The sequence below is a fragment of the Nicotiana sylvestris genome, chromosome 9 (genome assembly GCF_000393655.2).
Source record: "Nicotiana sylvestris chromosome 9, ASM39365v2, whole genome shotgun sequence".
NCBI lineage: Eukaryota > Viridiplantae > Streptophyta > Magnoliopsida > Solanales > Solanaceae > Nicotiana > Nicotiana sylvestris.
Genome location: NC_091065.1, coordinates 93,914,534 through 93,924,483, shown reverse-complemented (window position 1 = coordinate 93,924,483; position 9,950 = coordinate 93,914,534).

The window sequence follows — 9,950 nt, the reverse complement described above, 5'->3', positions numbered from 1 at the left end:
TATAGAACAAAAAGATAATAAGGACTAGAGCATACTAGTGGAAATTAAACGGGAAACATATAGTAAATAGAACATATCGAGGTTCGAAATAAGCTAATCATATAAGTCACCTGGAATAAGAACTACAACATAGTAGTTGAGAAAGAGATGGTCAGGCAATAGATATTAAAACAGAAGCATGTTGATGTCTATAGTAAACTAACTACATAACATATAGAGTAGAACATGATAACGTAAATTGAGGCATGCTAGTTAAGGATATAGAAAACAGGAAGGTGAAAGCAAGTGAAATCCAAGAGTCTAGCCTTGGCTTTCAGCCGGCTAGACAATGCAGCAAATCAAAGAACTTAAATTGTGTAAGTGTGTAAGTAAGAGTGTGTGTGTATCAGTGTGTGTTTTTAAGCATATGTGTGTGGGGGGGGGAGGGTATTTTTCTATGTGTTTAAAATCAGAATGGTGCAAGATTATATAGCATTCAGCAGCGTAAATAAATAAGGCAGAAGAATCAAGACTTCACAAATAAGGCATGAAACATCAATTAATCAATCAATTAGGGTTAGACCTAATCAATTAATAAGAAAGAATATGGAAATATCCCTAAAATTAAGGAGAATCAACACGAAATCGGCCAGTAGACAGGATTGAAATTAAATAAGGTAACCAATAAGTCTAAAGACCCTTTAGGCCGGTCAAACAATCAATATCCAGAAATTAGGCCAGTAGCATAATTAAGTAAGGCAGTACCAATTACGAGTCACATATAAGGAAAGAGTAAATAAAAATCTCAGAGAGATACCAATTTTAAAAGAAAATATATTTTCAAACTCTAATTAGACAAATAAATCAATTAATCAGTTTATTTGACAGAGTCGAAGTGAACATGCAAGAACAGTGAGATGAATAACGGAAAACTTTAAGCATATCGAAACACAAAGATGAAACATCAAGCAAAGAAATTAGTCGAACGGTAAAAAAGAAAGGCCCGAGTTGATCCTTTAGGCATTTTAAAACATTTGCAGAAACATAAAAAATATGAAACCCTAGTTTTTGAGGGAAAAAGTGAAATCGGTAGATAATAGCGGTAAAAATGGAGTAATCTTAAAGGAAAATATTAAACAAACTCCAAATACTTCAGATCTAAAGAGATCTGAACCTATTTGGCCAGAAATGGTTAGGTTTGTGCAAAAATAAACAGAGGTAGAAAAATCGATTCTTTGACCGAATATTTGAAGCCATAAAAATACAAAAAATGATATTACTCACAAACAATGGGTGAATACAGACGGATTAATCAAGAGACTGAGGGATTTGAACCAAGCATGTTCGAATCTCTTTGAGATTCCGTCAAATATCATGGAAATCAAACAAACAGTAGAGATAGGAGGTCGAATAGGGCCTAAGATCGAAGAGAAACCCAGTGGATTGAAGGGGTTTAGGTGACGGCGGGCTAGGGTTAGGGGAAGGTTAAGAGAGAAAAGAGGAGGAAAGGGATTCATGGGCGGCGGGATTTGGGAAATGATTAGGTTTAGGTGGGTTAGGGATTAATTAAAAAAGGAAATGGATCCTGGACCGTTGATCTTCTTAGATTAACGGTCAGGATTCCATCCGGGTTGGGGCGGGTAGGGATCAGGGCTATGGGTTATGGGTTATGGGTTGTGGGTTGATGAGTTAATTTAATTGGGCTGGGTGAAAATTGGGTTAAGGTCCAAAAATCAAATTAAAAGAGCCTAAATGTTAAATACCCAATTAATTTGATAAAATAATTTATAAAAATAGCTAATAAATGACAAAAAATTCTATTTATACATGAAAATGATTTAAAATAATTACTTAATATTATAAAAATATAAAAGGTCATTTTCCGTGTAAATAACGTAATTATGCATATAAGGGCTATTATTGTAAAGTTATTTGCATTTATAGCCTAAAGGTATATATATATATATATATATATATATATATATGCATAAAATGATTAAAGCTTAATATAAATATAAATGATAAAAATCATGTAATAAATTATTATAAAATTATTTGTGATACAGTTAGTAATTATTTAGATAATAAAATGCTGGGATAAATTACTTAAAATCCTTTTAAAAATTTCAAACAATTATGAAAAAATACTAGTTGATGTTCATGCACTATGTTGAAAGTATATAGGCAGTTAAAAATATATAAGGGAAAAATTGGGTATCAACAGCTGCCACTCTTTACCCAGGAAGGATGAAAGAGTTGTCGGGGTAAAGAAATGATGACCGATTTTGATCGAATGTGGTGTTTTGAAAAATATAGGCCGCACCCTTGTCTCTGAGCTGCTTACATATCCCTAGTTTTATAAGAATCAAGCCATGTGTAGTTCTGGACCCAATGGTGAATGAAACTGATGGAATTGCTATAGGAATACTCGTATGTTTCTTAAAGGGCTCTTTTGGTAAGGATAATATCAGATAGGTTTATGCGGAGTTATGAAGGCGAATCTGACTCGTAACAGATGTTTCACAAGGCAGATATCTGAATGGTCATAGAGTAAAGGCAGGTAATTGATGGGAATCAGTTACATGTGAGATAATGGCAGTGTGTAAATGGTATGAGTGAAAACCGGAACGAAGGTTGCTCTTGTTTGAAGAATGGTTAATTCCTGGATTACCTACAAAAACTTAAAACACGATGCATGCAAGTATATAGGTTATTGCGAGAATTTAAACATGATGCAAATTCCCTTTGGACCATGAAAGTTGTCTTTGGACAGTAAAGATGACGTCCTTAGACCATGACATCCCGGGCTATGAATCATGAGATAAGAGATTCGCAGGACATGAAATGGTGTCCTCGGGACATGAGGATGGTGCCTTTAGACTATGACGCCTTTGAATAATGATGTGCAGTATTGAGAGATCCTCAGGCCATGACATGATATCTTCAGGCTATGAGGATGATGCCTTCGGACTATGATGCCTTTGGACAAGTTGGCTATACATCAGCCCATGAAATGTAGATACATGATACCAAAGGTAATAACAAGGCAAAGCTTAGCCTTGTGCAGAGTTTGGGGGCAGAGCTTAGCCCCGAGAGAAGAATATAATGCAAAGTTTAGAATAGAGAAACACCCATGCAGAGGGTGTCAATGCTTAGTCTCAGGGGAAGGCATTGCTTAGCCTTATGAAAATAGGAAGGCAGGGCTTAGCCTCATGAAAAGAGAAGGCAATGCTTAGCTTTATGCAAATATGGAGGAAGGGCTTAGCCTCATTCAAAGAGAAGGCAATGCTTAGCCTTATACAAATATGGAGGCAGGGCTTAGCCTCATGCAAGATTTGTGACATGGCTTAGTCTCATGCAAAGAGAAGGCAATGCTTAGACTTATGCAAATATGGAGGCAGGGCTTAGCCTCATGCAAAGAGAAGGCAATGCTTAGCCTTATGCAAATATAGAGGCAGGGCTTAGCCTCATGCAAGATTTGAGACAGGGCTTAGTTTCATGCAAAGAGAAGGCATTGCTTAGACTTATGCAAATACGAAGGCAGGGCTTAGCCTCATGTAAAGAGAAGGCAATGCTTAGCCTTATGCAGTGGACAAATAGAAAATAGAAGCAGAATATTTCTTAGCTATAGATATATTTGCACTTGGCGGTCCGGTTGCTATGAAGGTATGATTTTAAGGCGCATGTACTTGTGGTTATTCCATGTCCCTGCATCTAAAGAAAAATTGTGAGTTTTGCAAGGGAGGTTGGTTCTTGCCTTTGTCTGCTTGCTTTGCTTTGCTTTGCTCTGGATACCTTGTTCGAGTTGCCCTGGGTAACACCTGGTTGTCACAGAAATACAGTTTTCGAAAATGTGCATTTATCGATGAAATAGAATCATTTTATGAAACATTGTAGTATATAGTATTAAGTAAATTAGATGAACTAATGACTGTGACATTTTTAGAGACATTGCGGCTCTTTTGCATTAGAACTTTGAGAGGCCTCCTCAAATTTCCGTTTGCTGAATGATCCTTCGGTCGTTCTGCGTGCAACAAAGTTTGTTGAATCTGTTCTGGAATTTTGAGAATCCTTCTCAAAATTCAGCCCCAGTTACTTAAGTGATTTTTGACTGTCTTGCATATGATGGCATTGGCTAGACTTGTTCTGGAATTTTGAGGGTCCTCCTCAAAATTCTGCCCCAGTTGCTGATTCTGGGAAATGAAGATTTTATTAAGATATGACCGAACCCATAGGGCTGCCTACGTATTCACTCTTAAACGTGAATCAGGTCAAGCATAGTTCAATTACATCAGATGAAGGAATGTAGACAATCTAAACATAGTATCTCTTGACTGTATCTGAATTGATAGGTTTTGGCCAAACTTCTCCATCCATTTCTACAAGTATGAGTGCTCCCTCTATTAGCACCCGGTGAACTATGTAAGGACCTTGCCAGTTGGGTGAAAATTTCCCTTTGGCTTCATCTTAATGCGGGAAAATCCGTTTTAGCTCTAGCTGCCCTGGTGTGAATTGTCTTGGTCTGACCCTTTTGTTGAAAGCTCTGTACATTCTATTCTAATAAAGCTGACCGTGACATACTACATTCATTATTTTTCTATCTATGAGGTCTAGTTGCTCATAATGGCTCTTTATCCATTCTATATCACTGAGTTTGACTTCTTGTATGATCCTTAAAGAAGGAATTTCTACTTCGGTACCATAAACCAATAAACAGGGCGTTGCCTCAGTTGATGTGTGGATTGTGGTGCGGTACCCCAATAGGGCAAAAGGTAACTTCTCGTGCCATTGTTTGTGATTTTCTACCATCTTCCTCAGTATCTTCTTGATGTTCCCTTTGGCAGCTTCAACAACTCCGTTCATTTGAGGCCTGTATGTTGTAGAGTTTTTATGCTTGATATTGAAGGTTTCACACGTGGTTTTCATCAGATCACTATTGATATTGGCATATTATCAGTGATAATGGACTCGGGAACCCTGAATCGACAAACAATATGATCCCTGACAAAAGCTGTGACGACTTTCTTGGTTAAAGCTTTGTAAGATGCAACCTCTACCCATTTTGTGATGTAATCGATGGCCACTAAAATGAACCGGTGCCCGTTTGAAGCAGTGGGCTCGATCGGATCGATGACATTCATTCCCCAGGCAGCAAAAGGCTAAGGTGCACTTGTTGCATTGAGCTCATTTGGTGGTACCTTTATCATGTATGCATATATTTGACATTGGTGGCATTTATGGTCATACCGGATGCAATCTGTTTCCATGATCATATAAAAAATATCCTGCTCTTACTATCTTTTTGGCTAGAACAAAATCGTTCATATGTGGTTTGCAGGTTCCGACATGTATCTCCTCAAGCAATCTGGAAGCCTCCTTTGCGTCAACACACCTTAACAACCCCAGATCAAAAGTTCTTCTATACAGGGTCCCTCCGCTTTGGAAGAAGAGATTGGACAGCCTCCGTAGTGTGCGTTTCTAAGTATGGTTTGCTTGTTCTGGATATTCTCCTTTTGCCAAATATTCTTTGATATCGTGGAACCAAGGTTTTCAATCCGTTTCTTCTTCAACATGAGCACAGTAAGCTGGTTCATTATAGATCCTCACCAAGATGGGATCGATGAAATTCTTGTCTGGATGTCTATCATTGATGACATGGTGGCCAGTGCATCTGCAAATTCATTTTGAATTCTGGGCACATGTTTGAATTCTATCTTTGTGAACTTCTTCATCAATTCCTGTACATGATACAAGTATAGTAGTATCTTGGTATTTTTCGTAGCCCATTCTCCTTGAACCTGATGTACTAGAAGATCCGAATCACTAATTACCAGCAACTCTTGTATATTCATATCGATGGCCAAATTGATCCCTATGATGCAAGACTCATATTCTGTCATATTGTTAGTGCACGAAAACCTAAGCTTTGTGGATATGGGGTAATATTGACCTATTTCTGATACCAAAACTGCTCCAATGCCCACTCCTTTGAAGTTTGCAGCCCCATCAAAGAACAATCTCCATCCGTCGTAGGCTTTAGCAATGTCCTATCCTACGAATAATACATCTTCATCAGGAAAATATGTTTTTAATGGTTTGTATTCTCCTCCCACATGATTTTCAACAAGATGGTCTATCAATGCTTGTCCTTTGACCGCTTTCTAAGTTGCATAGATGATATCGAACTCACTTAACAATATCTGCCACTTGGCTAACTTCCCGGTTGGCATGGGCTTCTGAAAGATGTACTTCAGAGGGTCCATCCTAGATATGAGGTATGTTGTATAGGCATAGAAGTAATGCCTCAATTTCTGAGTTGTCCATGTCAAAGAACAGCAAGTGCGTTCCAGTAGAGAATATCATGCTTCGTAAGGTGTAAACTTCTTACTCAAGTAATATATGGCTTTCTCCTTTCTTCTCGTCTCGTCATGTTGTCCAAAAACACATCCGAAAGCCCCATCTAATATGGATAGATAGAGTAGCAAAGGTCTCTCAGGTTCTGGCGGGACTGGGACTGGTGGTGTAGACAGGTATTCCTTGATTTTGTCAAAAGCCTTCTCAGAATCCTCGGTCCAACTAGTTTTAGCATCTTTCCTCAATATTTTGAAAATGGGTTCACAGTAATATGTGAACCCATTTTCAAAATATACACAAGGACAGTAATGGGTTCACTGATATAGTTGAGGCATCCTAGGAAGCTCATCACGTCCTTTTTGCTCTTTGGTGGTAGTAACTCTTGGATAGCCTAACTTTGGAGGGGTCCAACTCGATTCTTCGGCGGCTAACAATGAATCCCAACAGCTTTCCTGCGGGAACCCCGAATGCACATTTTGTAGGGTTCAATTTTAGATTGTACCTCCTTAGCCTGTCAAAGAACTTTCTCAAGTCTGCTATGAGATCTGTGACCCTCTTGTATTTGATGATGACGTCGTCACCATACACCTCTATGTCCTTGTGTATCATATCATGGAAGATAGTTGTCATGACTCTCATGTAGGTAGCCCAGCATTCTTTAGACAAATGGCATCATTTTGTAGCAGTACACTCCCCATGGTGTAATGAAGGCTGTTTTCTCTACGTCTTCTTCGTCCATCCAGATCTGGTGATAACCTACGAAGCAATCTACAAAGGATTGGATTTCATGCTTGGCGCAATTGTCGATCAGGATGTGTATATTTAGCAGTGGGAAATCATCCTTGGGACTTGCTTTGTTTAAATCCCCATAGTCAACACACACCTTGAATTTTTCGCCTTTCTTCGAAACCGGTACAATGTTGGCTAACCAGGTTGGGTACTCAACTACCCTGAGGACTTTGGCTTTGATCTTCTTAGTGACTTGCTCCTTGATTTTTAGGCTCATGTATAGTTTGAACTTTCTAAGTTTCTACTTCACCGCCGGACACATTGGATTGGTAAGCAACTTATGAGGCACTATGGTAAGCACTATTTGACAGTGATAAGTGGATGCTTATGAGAGTCTCTTTGACGGTTTTGGAATCTCCTAAATTAATTGCTTCGATTTCGTCCAGATTGGACTTAGGTTTGTTCTCAAAATTCTCAACTTCTCTGACAACTTTCTCAGGTATTTCATCCTCTTCTTCTAAGTCACTATCCTTATATTGTGTTGTTTAATTATATGTCACAGTCATCGGTTCATCAAGAAAAGTAATAATAATGCTGTAGAAAAAATATGAAAGATAATAATTAATAACAATGCATTAATTAAATTTGAAAATATCCAAAACAGGTACGGCTCGATGACTCGAGCAATTTTTTCAAAACAAAATGCATCTTTAAAAACAAAATTACTGAAAATATCTTAAATGCCTAGCATGTCTTTTAAAACAAGTCAGGCTAATTACCAAGCTACCCAGGAACTCGATGGGACCGGGATGGTGTGGAGGTCCAATTCTTGAGAACAGCTCCCTTCTCTACGGTCTGAATGGTGAGGCCTTCTCCCTCCTCCTTCTCAATTATCACATTGCAATCTATATTCTCGTCTTCTAGGAACAAGTTTCTCAACCCAGCCAAAGCTTATTCCTTTGCAGATCCCCATATTGTATTGGCCCGGTGAAAAGTCTGAATCAGATGCGACACTAGCTGCTCAGAGGATAATAGGGACCACGCCATGGTGGCGACCAATCATTATATTTCTTGCCAGGTGTATGGATATCCCAGCCCGAAAGTTATGCCGTAATGTTTCAACTATATCGGTTTGGTAATGCCTTAGAGTTTCTTCCCAAGCCCTTTGCCGGGTTCATACCCAGACCATGCCAACATGCTTTCTATTTTGTAACTCCACTTGTCCTTCTCAATTGCGTTGACATGCTCAATGCGGTGATAAGTCTCTCCATACATCCTTCTTCTATTCTCGATAATCGGAACAGTTTGACTGGTGTAAATGGGGTTACTTCCATCCTCGTGAATGATTACCTCCTAATAGTTCCATTCGAATTTCACGGTCTGGTGTAGCATGGAAGCCACAACCCCAGCGGCATGTATCCAAGGTCATCCCAATAAAAGATTGTAGGTAGCTCATATTTCTAGTACTTGGAATTCAACATCGAACCAAGTTGGTCCCATCTGCACACAAAGGTTAATCTCCCCAATCGTGGCTCTTTGAGATCCATCAAATGCTTTCACGTTCATACTTCCTGCTCGTATCTCATGGAAATCTTTGCCCAACCTTTTTAGAGTAATCAATGGACAAATGTTGAGGCTTGAAACCCCATCTATTAAGACTCTGGCGATGAATTTGTCCTCGAACTGTACTATGATATATAATGCTCTGTTGTGACTTAATCCTTCAGGTGGTAGCTCATCCTCGTGGAAGGTGATCTTGTGACTCTCTAGTACTTGCCCTATCATGTTGGCCATCTCTCCACTGGTGAAGTTGTTGGGTATGTAAGCTTTATTTAACACCTTCATCAGAGCACTCCTATGCGCCTCAGAATTCTGTAATAGCAACAGGATGGATATATGGGCGGGAGTCTTGTTCAAATGATCGATGATAGAGTATTCTCTTGCCTGTACTTTCCTCCAAAGATCATCCAGACCAATTTCAATGGCGGGTTGTTTGGTAGCAGCTTCCTTGCTCATTTCTCACATGTTTTTGGGTGTATAGATCCTTCCCATTCTGGTCATCCCATGTGCGGCACCGGATTCTTCCATCTTTGCTTTTCCCTTTCTCCTAGCTTAGGCAACGTAATCCCAAGGTATGACGTTGGACTTGAAAGGAGGTGTGGGTGCTACTGTCACAGTGAAGGGTGTGGATTCTTCTACATCAAATGGAGTTGGTGCATTTGCAGGTGCTATTACTCCATTTTCGAACAGGACTGATGTGGCTACTTCAACTTCGACTGGTGGCTGTATCTGTACCATAATAGGAGTGAGTGTGATTGCAGGTTTAGGGTCATCACCTTCTCGAATAAGACCGATTGACCCCTCAGGATCCCATTCTTCATCGGTCTCTATCACATTTACCTCTTCATCCCTATGCTCTGGGTGGGGATTATTGCAAACATTTGGCGTGGCTTCCTTTGCTTGTATGACTTTTGTATCAATCAGGGTTTGAATCTTATCTTTCGGGGTATGGCATTCATCGACAATATGCCATTTCATGCCAGAATGATATGCACAGGTTTTGTTTGGGTTGAGCCACTGGGAGGAGTTTTCCATTGCAACAGCAGGACTGGGGGTAACATATCCAGCAGACTTTAATCTTTCATATAGTTGGTCAATGTGTTCAGCAATATGGGTATATTATTTGGGCGACCTGCGATCAAGATTGGGTCTGGGTTTTTGATAGTTTTGACAGGTTGGAGGCGAATGATAATAGGCTGGCTGAGTGTTATAAGTATGATAGGTGGTGGCGGGTTGAGAATATCTGGGAGGTGAGGGTTGGTATGTAGGTGGAGGTGTTTGGTATGTGAGATGAGATTTTGGGCCTTGGGCCACCATTACTGCCCCTA